This window comes from Canis lupus, chromosome 4 (genome assembly GCF_048164855.1).
Source record: "Canis lupus baileyi chromosome 4, mCanLup2.hap1, whole genome shotgun sequence".
Lineage (NCBI taxonomy): Eukaryota > Metazoa > Chordata > Mammalia > Carnivora > Canidae > Canis > Canis lupus.
The window spans coordinates 57,819,214-57,834,612 of record NC_132841.1 but is presented as its reverse complement, the minus strand read 5'-3'; the positions used below and the strand labels follow the sequence as shown (position 1 = coordinate 57,834,612).

At 42.0% G+C, this 15,399-nt stretch overlaps 1 long non-coding RNA gene across 1 annotated transcript in view; it reads left to right on the top strand.

The window, feature by feature from the left end:
- The first annotated feature begins 5,772 nt into the window (after nucleotides 1-5,772).
- Nucleotides 5,773-15,399, top strand: part of LOC140632436 (uncharacterized) — an 82,066-nt gene continuing 72,439 nt past the window's right edge. Inside the window, exon 1 of the long non-coding RNA XR_012030008.1 lies at nucleotides 5,773-6,227. This is a non-coding gene — a long non-coding RNA (uncharacterized lncRNA). The remainder of the gene's footprint in view (nucleotides 6,228-15,399) is intronic.

Sequence of the window (15,399 nt, the reverse complement as noted above, 5' to 3'; positions counted from 1 at the left end):
GTTTCTTCACTCTTTTAAGCCTTATCTGTAAAGTGGGGATTGTGATAATATGTATCTTCAGGGGACATTGTGAAGATTAAATCAAGGGATGAGTGAAATTTTGTGCACGGTGCCTGGCACATTGTTAATCCACAAAGAATGTTAGCAGTTATTGTAAATGCTGTTGTTATTCTTCTTACCACAGGAACTGTCAGATAAAATGACCCAAATTTGCTTAAATGATTTGGTGTTCTGACTCTAGGGATATATACTAGTAAATCAAGAGCCCTATTTTAGGTATGTATATATACATTTGTATGCTTGTACTTATTTATTTATACCTAGCCTTGCCCTAAAAAGGATTTAAGGCAGCTTATTAGGATGCAGAGCATATAGCAAGGTAAAGTAAATTTTAAAATAAGAAAAATGATGCTCAAGGAAAACTAGGAAAGAGAAAATAAAAACTTAGAAACGAGAGTAGCATATAAAATACATGCTGTGAAGTATCTTTCCCCTGATGGAGGTGGGCTACAAATCTGGTTTAAGTTTCTGAAGAGCAAAGAGTAAAACAAAATCAGTTATCCAATTTACAGGGCACAGGAGATAAAAACAATCAAGATGCTTATGAAAAGTGTTAGGATTTTTCCTGGTGGCATTGGAGAAGATGCTCTTATGGCTCAGTTGGTGGCTGTGTGGTGTAATGGACAATATCTTTGTGGTAGTTTTAAAATGTGCTCACAAATTTTTTGAGACTCCTTTCTTCCAGAGGGGGTTGCTAATTCTCTTCCTCTTTTCTGTGAGACTTCTAATATAAGGACACAGAAGGCATCTTCTCCTTGCTCTCTCTCTCTGGAATGCTCACTCTTGGAGGAACCAGATACCATGTTTGTGAGAATGCTCGAGCAGCTGTGCATGCAGAGAAGCCCTTGTGCTGTGGCATTAAGGCCTCCTGCAAACAGCCATGTGAGTGAGCCACCTTGGAATCAGATCCCTCAGCTTCTGTGAGGCCTTGTTGTGTCTGCAGCTCTGCCTGATATCTGGACTACAGTCCTAGAAACCCTAACGTAGAGGTGCCCAGCTCAGCTGCTTCCAGATTCCTAACCCTTGACACTGGTGAGATAATACTTGTTTGTTGTTTCAAGCTGCTAAATTTGGGGGATATTTTGTTACATAGCAGTAGATAACTACTGCAACTCTCAACATCTCCTGCAGAGATCCCAGTAAGGAATTTTAGGAGGATACTTCTCATGGTGACCCTCAGTTTATGATGAGTGCAAGTTATGTGAGCATGGTTTGGTGAGACATAAAGTAGATGGAGTGCTGGCAATTCCACGGAGGGGAGGTAGACACACAGGCCATCAACTGTAATTTGAGGAGGAATGGATAAGTTACATGAAGGTACAAGCGATAAGATCTGGGAGTTTAGGAAGATATACTTGCTGAAGATTTTATGGAAGAAGGGGCATTTGAGTTGGTTGTTGTTGGATTGTATATTAGATAGGACTCCTTTGGTTACAAATGCACAAACTTGCTTAGGATAGACCTGCGAGAGAGTGCGGGAAGTAGGACTAGGCAGAGGGAGGTGTTGAACTGCAATTTACTTGCAACAGAGGCCTTAGCCAACATCATAGGGAATTTTGGAGCTGGGATAGCATTTCAGAACTGTCTCGAATTCAGACAGGAGTCTGCACCTGTGTACCTGGCATTGCTCAATCATCAGGTGTGAGCTGCTTCTAGGGAGGGAACATAGCCTTGGGTAAGATAGTTTCATGCAGCTAAGGGCAACTGCTGGGCCATCAGCAGGCAGTGCTCATGGCCACTGGAAGAATGAATGCCACATTTCTAAAGAGGTCTGAGGGTAGCACACCATGGCATCCTGCTTATGCTGACTTAGACAACCATCATCATCATCATTATCATCACAATTAACATCATTTATTAGCTCACAGATCTGAAGAGCCAGTGGATATGGCTAGTTTCAAGTCTGGCTGGTTCAGAATCTCAGAAAAGACTATTAATAAAATGTCTTCTTCTCTGACTCTACTGTTCCTTTCTATTGGCCTCATTCACACTTTCAGGTGGTGGCAGAAAAAGATACTGTAGTTCTAGGCTTACGTCCTACCACTTGAGCATCTCACTGGAAAATTCTGTCTTTCTCAACATTCCTAGCAAAAGTTCTGGGCTGCCACTGGCCTCCTTGAATCACCTGCATGTCTCTTAACCAGTCCCGGTGGCCAGGTGACTATAGTCTCTGACTAGACAAGGCTGGATTATTTCCCTGTCCCAGAGCTGGAGGGTGTGCTCACCCTCACACAAACCACATCAACCCAGTCACATGAAAGAGTTGAGATCTCAAGGGAAAATTGGGGTTTCATTACCAAGGGCTGACAAATAGTAGTCTTCCATAGATAGATGGGTGTGATGTCAATGGGAAGTAGAAGAAATAAGGTCTTTCTAAGACAAGGGACTAGCTTGAGCAATGATGTGGAAGTGCTAAAGTTGGCTAGTTCAGTGACTGCCAAGTGGCATATATTTATACATAAACATATTCAATATGTAAAAATCTTTGTCTCCCCTAGCTTAGATCTAGACCCATACCCCTTTAGTCAAGGGAGGATAAATTAGGCAGATAATATTTCCAGATGCACACAGAGCCCTACCACAAGGGACACTATGCTCCCCTGGGAAACCTATCTGAAAGCCAGTGGGCCCGGAGAAGGAAGAGGGCAGGAAGAAAGAAGGAGAATGAGTTCTGGCAGATTTTGCTTGCAGCTGGAGCAAGGCTGAATGAACCAATGATTTTCCCTGAGGCTGTTCTGTCAGGACCAAAGTGGCTTGGGCTGGCTGTGGCAGCCTGGGCAGTCAGCTCTGAGACACATGATGACAGAGTGTGGACCTGATAGGAATTTGTGTTGCTCTCTGAAGGGTGGTAGCTTTGGTGATTACCACAGCAGTTAGGAGTGAGGAGTTGGTTGGCACAATCAAAAGGCTGTGGTACCTACGAGAGAGTACTGGGCAAAACACAGGGCTACCTGTGCTGGGTGATTCATATCTCATAGCCATGTGGGCCAGTCATCTTGAAAACTATCATTTGTGAAAAGACAGCAGTGCAACCTCAGAACAACTCCTGACTCTGTGTCTGGATATGAGGAGACATAGAAAGTGTGTTTTGATAGGTATCTGAGTAGCATACCTCTCACAGGCAGGGCACAGCGTCCCAGTCCCAGAGGGAGGCATGGGCATTCAGTGGGGAAGTTCGAGTGCAGTTAAGCCACTGACCTATCAGATAGTTTCTGACAATGCTAGGAGAGATCAAAGATGCGTTCACCATGACGTTGACTATACACACATAGAGCTGGAAGGAGAGATAATCTGGTTATGCCACATCATTTGAAAAATGAGAAGAAAAATTAAGCCTCATTTGGGTTATATTTTTTTATGATTACAGTAAAAGGTATTAACAAAACTGGGGTTTGCATTCAATCTTATAATTCTGCTTTTCTTGATTTGAAAATCACTTTCCCCACTAAGGTATCAGACAGTACAGACCAACCAAGTTAATTCATACTTCCTGAACTATAGGAAGTGATAGAAGAAAAATTAAAGGGAAAAGGGCTAGAAAAAGTTGTGGGCTCTAAGAGGGGTTTCTGAAACAGGCACACATGGGGCATGTCTAGCTCAGAAGAAGATGCAGCTAACTCACTCAAATAATGAGAGGCAGTGTGATCCAGGGAAAGAAGGCTGGACTCCAATTTCCCAGAGTATTTTTTATGAAACACAAATCCTAAAAAATTTCTCTAGTCATTGCAAAATATGTTCATCTCCCCCTGGAAGATTTACAGGGTGAGCCTATTTGCTGTCCTGCAGCAAACAGACCTGCTTAACTATTTAACCAACTGCTTATTAAAACACATTTGAATCTCTTTTCACTTTTTATTTTTATTGCACAATACCTTTTAACATCCCATGGAAAGTACTTTGAAAAATGGTACGACAGTTAAATTGTATGACTTTGGGAATTTCTCTTAGCCTCAGCCTTTCCCTGTAAAATTACATGATTAGGTTAAATGTGTTCTTTCGTTCCCTCTGAGCTCCTTTGACTCTAATTATTGCACATTAGTGGTGTGATTAAAACAAGCAGCGAGGAGGCAGGGTGAGCTTCTCTAAGCTACTGTTATCTTTTGCCTGGATCACTGCACCAGTCTCTACCCTGGTCTGCCACTTTCAATCTTGTCCTTCTCTAAACCACTCCCTCCACTGCAGCCAGAGACACTTCCTAATAAAATGCAAATAAGATCATGTCACATCTCTGCCCCCAAAATTTCAATGTTTCCTTCCAAACTTCAAGGCAGAAAGTCCCTAAGAATGCATCATACCAGAAATCCTTTGCTAAATATCTCACTAGCCATCAACACACAGTGAAATCAACCATTTTTTAGGTTAGAAACAATACTTAATTGTTAAAAAGAAATGGTGGCATCAGAAGGAAAAGTCTTCTTAGGCTAGATACCGAAAGAAAGAGCAGTCTGCAGACCACACCACATGACAGCTTCTTAGAAATGCAGGACTCAGGCCCTAACCCAGACCTTCTGAATCAGAATTTGTATTTAACAAGATGATTTGTGTGAACAGCACAGCTTGAGAGGCACTTAGAGAAATCCAAGTCACTGTACAAACCTCAACAAGGCCTCAGGGGTAAGGATAAAAGCACAGGCTTTAGAATCAGGATTGGTGTCAAGTCTAAACTGCATTGTGCCCTTGGGCAAGTTCTGTAGCACCTCCGAGATCTGTAGCACCTCTGTTTCCTCATCTGTAAAATGGGAGATACAAATACTAGTACCTAGCTCACTATTGTGAAGATGAAGTGATACATTAAAGACAGCCTTCATCACTGAGTTGGCATACAAACCTTAATAAGAGCCAGATTAGTAGACTGGGAAACTCCTTTTACTCATAGAGGGCCTCCAGCATGCAGCATCAGGGTCTCGGGGTGAGGTCATTGTAGGATAGGAAACAGGGGTAAGATTCATGAACTCCTTTTCCAGGGAATTATCTAGCATGCACGGTGAGCTTGGCCCTGGAAGGAGCTGGGCTCACCCAGTACTAGCCCTCATGGAGCACAGAGACTGTGATGGTGTCAGAGACATCATTAGCAGGGACCTACATGCCATTGAAAATAGACCTGACCCTTCTCTGTCCTTGTGTCGCCCCAAAGTTGCTTTAGCAGAGCTCTGGTCTCAGCTGTTCCTTCTCACTGGGGAATTCAAAAAGTCTCCTTTTTCCCCTGATCCTCAACATATTATTTTGTTCATTTGGAAGGGGAAAAACACCCATCAGCTGTTTTCGATGGAAAATATCTTTTTCTTTTTCCTATATAAGACCATATTTTTCAGGGCTTTCTGGGTCACTGAAACCTCAGTGTGTGTCTATTTATCTCAGACTCTTGGGTGACCCCTTCATTTGCTGAGCAATCTCTCCTGTTTACACAGGGCTTGGCAGCCTCTGGGATGATTTTTCTAATAAAGACATCTCTCTCTCCTAGTCTGGCGGAGCTGGAGGCCCTCCTTGGGAAGGCTTGAGGCTTGAATAGAATTGGAGAGTGAGGTAAATGCAGGGATGATGTAATTGTCAGATCTCCCCCACCCAGCTGGTGCCCTCCACGTTACCTGCATGTCTGAGAAAGTTCTGTGAGTACTCCAAATGCAACTTTGATACAATTCATGATACTGGTGTGGGGAGGTTTCAAAGAACTTGCTGGAACTTGCTGGCTCATTTTTATAATCGCGATGGGCTTTAAGTGTTCATATTTGTATTGGAAAGTTTTGTTGGAATATTCTGGCAAATAGTTTCAGGAGGATAGGGACTTTACCTATCAGTTGAAAATGGTGCTCAGTTGCCATCTGACTCTGGTGGTAGCAAGAAACCAGGAGAACAACAACCATTTGTCTGGGAGAAGGGCCACCCCTGGGCCAGAGAAATAGAATTCTGTCTCAAGTGAAGCCATCTTTCAAATTATTATCTGAAATTTCAAATTTCAAATTATTATCAAATTTGAAAGCCATCTTTCAAATTATTATCTGAGGAAATCATGTGGAAGACTTGTGATCAGTTAACATTAGCTACATGTTCTTGTTCTCATAAAAAGCAAGAGCAGCGAGGATTGGATTCAGAGACTGATCCAAGACATGGTAACCTCTTGGAAATGGAGAATCAGTGATTGTTCACTTTACTGAGATGGAAAACACAAGGTATGTGAGTGTCCTGATAGTGTCTGCCCCAATGTGTTTCTTCTCTTCTTTTCTTCCCTTTTAACTTTTTAAATTTTCTTAAATCTCTGGTTGGTCTTTTGTTTATAAATGCTAGTGATATGAAGTTCTTATCTGTATAATTTTAGCTATGAGATTTGAGAACAAATGCTTAATCTTTTAAGCCTTGGTTTCTCCATCTGTAAAATGATTAATTTGGATCAGATTATTTCTAAAGCTTCTTCCAGCCTAAAAGTCTGATCGCCAACGACGCTACATTATTTGATGATGAGTTGACGCTACATTATTTGATGATGAGTTGCAACAAGTTGGCAACTAACATTAGTTGGCAGCTAAAGCAGAGTGTAAAGTAGAAGATAAGATAGCTGAGATCTTAAAAATGCCTGTTATTTTTTTAAAACAATGTGAGCCATGTTGCACTTTTGTCTAGAGTGTGTGTGTGTGTGTGTGCGCACGCGCGCTCACACACACGGATGCAATGGGAGACATTAGTGAAAAGTCTGCATGGAGTTAGGGATGATTATGCAGCAATGTAGGGCAGGAAGGAAGAATGCCTGGCGAGATGCCATTATTCCTGTGGGCACTGCTGATGCCCAAGGGCAGACATTGCTAATCAACCTTATCACTCATTTTAGTGCTTCAGGGAACCATTCACAAAGCTGTGATGGCATCTATTTGTCTCTCCTAGCAGAAGTATAAAACCCATAACACTGACCCTATCAGCAATATTCTCTATCCTCTGAGATCCTGAGGGTTCCTTTCATTTGAATATTCATTCATCACATATTTTTAAAACTCCTACTATGTGCCAAGCACAGTTCTTGGAAATGGTTATAAGCATCGAAGAAAGCAGACAAGAAGTCCCTGACCTCATGGATCTTTTATTCTAGTGGGAGCAGGGAAGGAAAGATAGACAATAAACAAGTAAATAAGTGAAATATGCCGAGTGTTAGGCATTGGTCAGTGCTATAAAGAGACTTTCAAAGCAGGAGGTGCCTGAGTGGCTCAGTCAGTTAAGCAGCTGCTTTTGGCTTATCATGATCTTGTGGTTCTGGGATCAATCCCTGGCTGGGTTCCTTGCTGGGTGGGGAGTCTGCTTCTCCCTTTCTCTCTGCCTCTCCTCCCAGTTTGTGTTCTCTCTTTCTCTCTCTTCCTCTTTGTCTCTTTCTCAAATAAATAAATAAAATCTTAAAAAAAAATAAAAAGGAAACCAAAGCAGAAAAAGGGTAACTGGAGTGAATATGTGTAGGTTAGAATTAGACTATAGTATTAATAAGGCTCTCACCAAAGTCTTCATGAGGGGACATTTGAGGGAAGATCTAAAGGGGATGAGAAAAGTTGGTAAGCAGGAGAGGTTATCCCAGGCCATGTGTTGTTGAGGTTGTACGGAGAAGCAAAAATGGTCTTAATGTGAAAATATTCAGTGATGGATACTTGTAAAATTAGCCCCACTCAAGCATTCTTCTCTGCTTAGCAATTGTTTCCTGACACATTGTGTCAATATTTTTGTTGGCAAGTTGCTGATAATAGATATAAACATCAAATAATACAAGCAAGAGTAATTCAAAGTAGTTGTAAAGTAAAATTACTAATTATAGTAAAGATGATGATTTTATGAAGCTGTAGAAAGTTATGTTGGAAAAATGCTTTATTATAAGCAAATAGGATCTGAGTTTTTACAGTTTACAACTGAAGAAGATAGAATCATTGAGGATCAAATGTGATTAGCTTTTTCAAAGAACATGTTTAATCAAAAGACTCTGAAAGGACTTTGGGACAATTTTTATTTTTCTTAAACATTTTTGCAAACATGACCCTGTTAATGATCACTTGTGAACATCAAACAAAGAAAAGGAGATTGCACCTTGCTTTGTAATGTTTTTGAAAAAGTATGCCCCAATCCCACCATACTTGATTTAGTTTTTGTTGCTTTTTAGAATTATCATGGAGTTACAACAATATCCTAAATATAAGCTAGAAATAACTTGCTTTAAATATTTTGGCCTTATTTTTAAGTTGAAGTCCCAATAGTACCTCTTCTACTGTTTAGGATGACATTTGAGGATTTGTTTTAAGTGGATTCACTTTAAACTGACTGATTTCCATCATTACCAGTAGAATTCCCCTGGTGAGGCAAGTTAAGTTTGGAAGGATGAAGGAACTCACTCAAGGTCACATGGCTAGAAGGTGGCAGAGACTAGGCAATGCTTTTTCTGTGCTTGCCAAAGAGGATCAAAGTCATATTCAAGTAATCCTCTAGCTGATTTATGGTTTTGAACTCACATGGGAAATTAGGGCTTCCAGACAATTCATTGGAAAACCAGCATAGTGACTCTTTTTTTTTTTTTTAAGAGAATATATAAATTTATTGGCACTTAGAAAAAAGTAAGTGTGGACATGATTCTGATTTAGAAGACATTCCTCATAGCCTATGGCAGTCCTGAAGAAGGAATGGTTGGCTTACAAGGCCTGAGGAGTAGGGTGAAATGTACATTTGCAGAGTTATAGAGATCCTCCTTTCTCCCCTTACTGCTTAAGTACGGGACCTCTAATTTTGAGTAGGAAACAGAGTAAATACTGCACTAAATAATAGGCAAGCAATTTTAGGAGTCATATTTTTCCTTTTACTCCTGGGGGCTCTTAGAGAAGAAATAGATGCTTTCTTGAGTTTCCAGCCTGTTTACTTTGGGAACACCCTGCATTTCCTCATTTGACCACATAGTTTGAGATCCCTGGTGTTTTGAGGAGTGCTAGAGGATTTTTTAATTTGCATTTTGCTTATATCCACATAAGGAGATACTTTAATTGCTATTCACTTCCAAATATAGATTTATAGATGGATAAGATTGAATTCCCACAAATATGTAAACATTTATGGGACGGGCATTAGGGATCATCTCATTTCCTTTTTTCATTGTACACTGAGGTTGTACATAAAGGGAAAGCATCATACCTGGGTCACACAACAGGGCAGTGACAGATCTCACACCAAAATAAATATGTTCTGAATTATGGTCGGGTGCTCTAGTTCACCCCAGTATGAATGCCGTTCCTATAAGCATTTATGCATGACTAGTCAGCATATCTGTATTTAAGATGTCTGCAAGAACTATTTTTTTTCTCTGTTAACCCCAGTAAGCTAAGAACACTCCATGTTCTGCTGTTGCACCCAGAAAATTGGTCACATGGGGTTATAGCTCAGAGTATGTCATATAAAGCAGTATTGAAATACCAGACTAGCTGTGTGATTTGGGTGAGCCTTTAAAATCCTCTCTACCTTGATTTCCTCATTTGCTAAATAAAGGTAAGAATACTGCCTTCACAGGCTCATTTTTTTTTTTTTTAAGATTTTATTTATTTATGAGAGAGAGAGAGAGAGAGAGAGAGAAAGAGGCAGAGACACAGGCAGAGGGAGAAACAGGCTCCATGCAGGGAGCCTGACATGGGACCAATCCTGGGTCTCCAGGATCATGCCCTGGGCTGAAGGTGGCACTAAACCGCTGAGCCACCCGGGCTGCCCTACAGGCTCGTTTTGACAGTTAACCAGGGTAATTGATATAAAGTAATGAAGTACTTGAGAGTGTTTATAATCAGGTGGGATACAGCTCAAGAAATGCTAGCCATCCTTGTGGTCATCCTCATGAGCTCTGGTGGCAGCAGTATCTTCATCATTAGTTTTGCTATTGTTACTGGCAAGTTGAAATCAAGCCAGTGAATTGTCTGTTGAGCATATCCAGCCCAACCTTGGTCTGATGACTTAATCTTCTTTCCAACATCCCTACCATAGGACCAACCAGTCTTAACTTGAATACCTCCAGCACCAGCAGACTACTTTCTCCCTTGAGTAGGAAGTTCTAGTTCCAGAAAGGATTTTAAAAACAACTAAACTGGGCCTTAAAAGTCTCTAATTTTGAAAATAAATGGCCTGTCCTGGTATCATTATTCACATCTGTAATGATTTATATACCACTTATATAAGGAATTTGTTTCTACTGTTTCTCATAAAGATTATGAATCAATTAGGTCCTTGTTTTTCCCTTGTAAAAACATGAAGGTCCCAGGCCAAAACTTGGAAATTGGCTGACAAGAGAAGGAGGGAACACGCCCCAGCAGTCTTCATTTCCAACCTGACCTTTGTTACCAATTGTCATCTGGGCTGAGGAGCCTCTGCTCTTCTGACAGGCCACCCTTCTCTGAGCCTGTTACTCTTCTCACTTCATCTGGCTGGCTGACTGTGGGTGTTTGTGGATACCTAATATGTGCCTGATACTGTTTTTGACCTTAAGCATACAAAGGCGATTGGGATAGACTACATGGTCTCATAAAATGGATAACCTTATATGGAAGACCCAGCAAACAAGGAAATAGGAAGATGATAATTTCAGTGAGTGGTATGTGCCAATACAAAATTAAAACTGAGCAATAAGGCAGATGCTATGTGGGGGTCAGGGAGACATTTAGATTAAGGAGTCAGTGAATGGGTGGCATTTAAGTGGGAGTCTTCGTAATAGATAGGAGAGAGCCACATGAAGACCTAGGAGTGTTCCAGGCAGAGGAAGCATCAGGAAGGAATAAGTTTGTTGAGTTAATGAGTAGAGTGGCTGGAGGCAGCTTTCTAGGCATGAGGTTGGGCAGGTAAGCAGACCTGAAGGCCATAGAGAGAAGTTTAGATTCTCTTCTAATTGCATTGAGTCACATCAGAGGGCTTTAAAAAGTGGAGTGATGCTATATGATTTACACTTTTCAAGGATTATTGTGGCTAGTAGATGGATAAGAAAGGGTCAAGAAAAAAAAAAAAAGGTCAAGAGGATAAACAGGAGGTCAGTTAGGTTATTGGAATCATCCAGGTTAGAGACAATGGCAACTTGGCCTGGGAACCTAACAATGGTGATGGAAAGAAGAGGACAGGGTCAGGGAAAACTGGAGATAGAACTGGCAGCAATTGCAGGGGGTGAGGCCAAGTAAGAAGTCAAGTAGGTGTTGGGCTTCAGAAGCTGGAGGCCTGGTGGTACCATTTTCTCAGCTGGGGACATTTGGGGATAAACACATTGGGAGATGAAAATCAACATTCTGTTATGAACGTATTCCATTTCAGATGGGTCTTAGACCTATAAGAGGCTAGAGGATGCTATAGCTCAGCATACAAGCCAAGGGTAAAAACACAAACTGAGAGTTATCAGCCTAGGATGGTATTGAAGATCATAGGACTGGAGATAGCAGTGACAGTGGGTTGTAGCAAAAAATCCACTCACAAATGTTAGCTGACAGCAGCCATTGGATTAGCAAGTGTGCCATTCAGATTTTCTTACTTTGTCTTCCTTCAACTGAGAAAACATACCCAGAGGGCCATGAGGGTACAAGACGTTGGCTGGGATCAATTACAGAGATGCTATCTTCTTTCAGTTCAGTGAACTTGCAATCATCAGATGAAAGAGAGATGCACAAGTCACTAATTACAAAACAGAGCAGGTTGAAAGGAGTATGAAGTGCAGGGATCAGCAAGCATTGGGTCAGGGAACAGGAAGGAGCAGTTAGTTTGGTGGAGGCATATCAGGAAACACTCCACAGGGAATATGCAATTTGTAGGGGAACCTGAAAGATAAAAGACATTTTAGAAATTAAAAAAAAAAAAGTAATAGCACACTACTGGCAGAGGGAGACTAGTGGAGAATGGTTGGAGTGGGGGTGGGAGGTACAGAAAGGGACACATAGAAGGATCACATAGTAGGATCTCAAGACAGTTTGTGGTATGAATGCACAATGAATTGATACCATGTCTGAGGCTGGCTATTCTCCTCTGCCTGGAGTCAGCCCTTGAAATGAATTTGTTCCCTTGTTCTGAGATGTAGATCTTGCATGGCCCAGAGAAAGTAGAAGGAGCCTTTCACCTTGCACTGAAAATCGAAGGGCAGGGAAGAAACAAACTTCTCCCAGAAGGCCAATAACAATGACACTCAAGATTGTAGATGGCAAGCTTGTTCCAAAGGTACCACTGGTTATCCAGGCCACCTCGCAGTAAATCACACTGCACCAGGCCTCACGGCACATTATGGGCTGGCTTGGCGAGTTCTCTCTGGGGGAACAAGGACAACGGATTCAGGAAGTGAAATGCAGGGCCTCAGAGAAAACCAGAGCCAGACAGGCACCCAGTGGTGCCCATGGCCTCACTCATGAGAGAGGGGAACTGAGGCTCTAAGATAACCATCTCCCACTGAACTCACATAACAAATTAGTGGCAGTGCAAGCACCAGAATGAGGTTCTCCTGATTCATGACCTTGAATGAATTTTCTACTGCTTCCCACTTGCTCCCTGCCTTTGAGGTTGGAAGTGTTTTGCAGCCTCAACTTTGTTAGTCTCTGGCTTCAAGAGAGCAGCTATCATCTGCTTACTATGAGGCCCTCTTCCCCAGCACACCCTCCTCTTGCCTAGCTCTCAGGAGGAGGCAGGTTGAATGTTGGAGAGAAGCTTAATTGTCTTCACTCTGCAAGGAATCATGACATTTTGCAGTAATGAAGATTGTTGGTACAGGGAATGGTGGCCCTTCAGGTGTGGTCATTGTTGAGCTGTCTTTAAAGTCCTCATCTCTGGACAAATCTTCTTCAAGCTGAGTTTGACTGGAAGAGACTGTAGCTATCCTTGGAACTTGATAGATTTATTTTATGCCTCCCCAGAAGCCAAAGCATCCTTTCTCCCCCCTCCAAGCTTCTGTCTGAATTGCTTCCCAACTGACCCGAGGACAGACTGTTGGCTTTGGCTCCTGATCTCTCCCTGGGTCTCTCTTGGAACCTTCCTGCCTCAGTGCTGGGGTGATTCTTTGTCTTGGAAATGGAAAACTAAGATGCTGTGGACCACAGGAAGGCTTGGAGTGGGGGCCTGTGTGGGAGAAATTAAAGAGGTGTGGGTGAGGGCATGTGGCTAGGACCATAGGGAGGAGTGTGGTGGGAAGCTGGCAGAGAGTTAAATTTAAATGCAAGACACTTAGGCTGATGTATGACCGTTGTAAATCCACGAGCAGCTTCTACATGCTTGGCAGACTAGTTTCCTCAGTATAAATGCTTTTTTTTTTTTTTTTTAATGAGTCTAGAATAGCGATCCTGCAGTATATGACAGCAGGCCCTTTGTTTGCAAGGCAAGTAAGGTACTGAGGATGAGAAAGAAGGAAGAGAGTTGGTATTTCTGGGAGGTTGCAGCTCCATGACAGCTGGGATCCAACCCATCCTGCTTACTGCTCTCTCTTCACTAACACATTACATGGCACGTTACGTGCTCAGTAAGAATTTGTTGATAAACAAATCATCTTTTAGAAGAGAATTTGTCCCCAAAATACCTCACTTCTAGGTTTATCAACTCTGAAATTTCTAGCTATCAGAAGCTTCAGCATATGTAGAGAAGAAGGAACTCAATAATCATTTATAGCCACACAGCATTTACCCAGGTGTCTCACATTCATTATCCTTGTACTTCTTATTGGATCAATAGTTTTTTAAGGTCAGCTGCCTTGTCCATTTCCTCCTGTAGCCTTGGAGCCCTCCTAGCACTGGAGACATTCACTGAGAAGCTGCCAGGTGCTGAGGGTATATTGGAGCAAGTGTGGACAACAGATGCACATAAAATAACCTACCAAATAGACTGTGAACAATGCTAGAAGGGACAAGAGCAGCCCTGAGACAGAATGGGAATATAGTTGTAATTTAAATTGAGGTGGGGTTGGAGAAGGTCTCTTTGGTCAATTTCATTTATTTGAAATATATATCCACCTTCTCCTTTGCTCCTGCCCATAGCACCAGGAACTGAGAAGGTACACCTGCATGGTGTTAGGATGTTGAATGGACCCCCCTGACTGCCTACCTGGATTATTGCCCTCTTCCCTTCCCACTACCTCTTCCATTTTTCATTCCTTGGATTCATTTGTTTACTCATTCAATCAACCAATATCTATTTGGTATCTACACCTTCCAATGTACTGCACTGGTACTAGGAATATACCAATGAGCAAAACTAACATCGTTCCCACCTTTTTGAAGCTTCTGGTCTTTAAGGGAGAAGCACATAACTCAATCCCCAAATGTCCTATTATGGACAGTGAAATTTCCTAGGAAGGCTGATTTCATGGTTCAATGAGTGCGTTAAGTAGACACTTGATCCAGTGTAGGGGTTCCAGAAGGGCCTCCCCAAGGAGGTGACATAGACTAAAGTCTAAAGGGGGAATTGGATATACACTATACCACTATTGGGGGAGAATGGGGAGCACTGTAATCACATGCAGGTAGGCCCTAAAATCATGGTGGGGAGATCAGTGATCTTCATGTCAGCCCTGTGAAGTGGGCAGGGCTAACTCTATTATAGGAATATATTTTTATAGATGAGAAAGAACTGTGACTTGAGAAAGGTTAGTAAGTTGCTCAGCTTCCTGGAGGCAGAACAAAATTGGGACTTGGGCCCAGGGGTGCAGACTCAAAGCTCTCTAGCATTTTCCACACCCTCCTTGGCCATAGTCATCCAGCTATAAAATATCTGATGCCCAGCTGGTTAATCACTGTGCAGGCTCCAGGCATATGGAATGCATACTAAATCATGGTTAGAAATGTCACCTTCAGGCTCCATTATCTTCTATCCAAATGAAGAAAAATAAATAGTAGTAGTCTCATAAGCCCCAGAGCTGGGGTCTAGCCCCTGCCTGTTTGGTTTTTAAGTCTCTGTATCTTATCACTATATTAAGTATTATGTCCAAGGTCAAACTGACAGTGACACATTTGAGAGTTGAGGCTCCTTAAAACAACACTTCTTTCACCTGTTCTTGGACCTAGCAAATATTTGGGGAAAAAAAACCAAGGCCTATTTAGTATCCCTGGCTCTATTTCTATAAAATAGGATCAGTATCTTGGGCAAGAGAGAGCTCAAATTGAACAAATTGAACAAAAGTATTGTATTCAGTTCTTCTCTTTTCTTTTTCTTTTTTTTTTAAGATTTATTTATTTATTCATTCATGAGAGACACACACAGAGAGGCAGAGACATAGGCAGAGGGAGAAGCAGGCTCCCTGCAGGGAACCCAGTGTGTGGGACTTGATCCCAGGACCCCAGGATCAAGACCTGAGCCAAAGGCAGAGGCTCAACCACTGAGCCACCCAGGGGTCCCCAGTTGTTCTCTTTC